The 1,720-nt window shown below is 40.8% G+C and overlaps 1 pseudogene; it reads left to right on the top strand.

The window, feature by feature from the left end:
• The first annotated feature begins 346 nt into the window (after window positions 1–346).
• LOC134959023 (5S ribosomal RNA) lies at window positions 347–465 on the top strand (annotated as a pseudogene).
• Window positions 466–1,720: the final 1,255 nt, after the last annotated feature.

Genomic DNA, 1,720 nt, shown 5'->3' with positions numbered 1-1,720 from the left:
TGATTATCTCAGTTTCATATATACAAACCTACAAATTAAAATTATTAAGTCTAAGGAATCTAAGACTACTTTTCCATATTCTATGAGTTTAAGTCAGCCCGCCTCTCTCATCCTATGTCCACTTTAAATGATTATATGACATTGGACAGTAGAAGGTGGGGCCCTTAACCCATACTAATTTAATCTCCTTTACTAATTTCCAGTACTCTCTCATCCATATGCCAGGTATTTCCTCTCTGCAATACTTGAGTAACAGAGAAACTGTGCAATTAATTGGAAAGCAGAAGTACTCCTATTCTCGGTTTTTGTCATCAACCATACACTCTCTCATTTGTAATCACAGACATTTTACGGCCACATTTCACTAGCCACGCCCAAACTCATCTGATCTTGGAAGCAAAGCAGTGAAAAGCCGAATCAGTACCTAGATGGAAGACCACTAGGGAATATTGGGTGCAGTAATTGAACAATCCGTGTTTAACACAGAAAGCAGAAGTGTGGGAGCAACCTTTGACTCTTACCACTCTTTTCACAGAATAGTTCCAGCCTATACCATATGATCTCCACCCCAATAAACAGATACCATGTCCTTACTAGGAGAACCTTCACAGAAGGCGGTATACTATTGATTATATTCTAAATCTACATTATTTAATATCGCCCTTTTCCATCCTCTGGATATCGACGGATACTCCAGTTTTAATATTTTCACCCCATGTACATTATTAAGGATATTTTGCCATCCTTGATTTTCTTATCTCTGTTATCAACTAATAGAACAAGGGTTCACATTATGATATATAGAGGTGTTACTATTTTTCTTATATGTTTTGTCTGTGTACATCAATATTTTAAACTTTACTATATTAAAAATTAAGTTTTAACATTATATCATATCAAGTGTGCCCCAACACAGAGTCTCTCTTTCCCTTCTTTTCATACTCAGCTGCTAATTCAGACACTATTTTATTCAGGTCCTCTCCAAATAAAATGTCCCCAGTGAAGGGGAGTACCTTCTTGGAGTCCAAATCCACTTTCCACGACCTTAACCACAGTATGCAGTGAGCCAGGACAGACGTGGATGACTCTTTGTCCGCCAGTACCCCTGCCTCAGAGGACACCACCTGAATGTAGTAGGTGGCGGTGCATATGTGAGACATGTATTGTCTGGCTTTGTCAGAAATATCCTCAGGAAGCTCATACTCTAACGCCTGAACCCATGCCTCAATACCCTTTGCGGCTCAAGAAGCAGCTATGGTGGGCATATGGATGGCCCCTGTGAGGGAATATATAGACTTCAGGCATGCGTTCACACGCTTATCTGTCGGTTCCTTCAGGGAGGTGACAGCGGTGACAGGCAGAGTAGACAACACCTTCTGTTGTTTAAACATATCAGACATATCAGAGTAGACAACACCTTCTGTTGTTTAAACATATCAGTTTTCCTGGCCACTGCAGTGGAATACTCATCCTCAGTGATTTGAAGGATTTGCTTAGTAGCATCCAACAGGGCAGGGACATCAACCCGTAAGGTAGAATCCTTGTCAGTAACACATAATTCAGAGTCTGACAGGCCCGTCAGATGAAACGTCAGAGAGGTTAGTGGATTGTGAGGATGAAGCAGCCCGCTTAGATGACCCAGGGACATGGGAGTGACCTTCAGTAGATTTCTGTCTAACCAAAGACTGATTTAATTGTTGCAGTTGGGTAGACAAATTTT

This window comes from Pseudophryne corroboree, chromosome 9 (assembly GCF_028390025.1).
Source record: "Pseudophryne corroboree isolate aPseCor3 chromosome 9, aPseCor3.hap2, whole genome shotgun sequence".
Taxonomy (NCBI): domain Eukaryota; kingdom Metazoa; phylum Chordata; class Amphibia; order Anura; family Myobatrachidae; genus Pseudophryne; species Pseudophryne corroboree.
The sequence above is the reverse complement of the archived record's forward strand: the minus strand, read 5'-3'. Positions and strand labels throughout refer to the sequence as shown.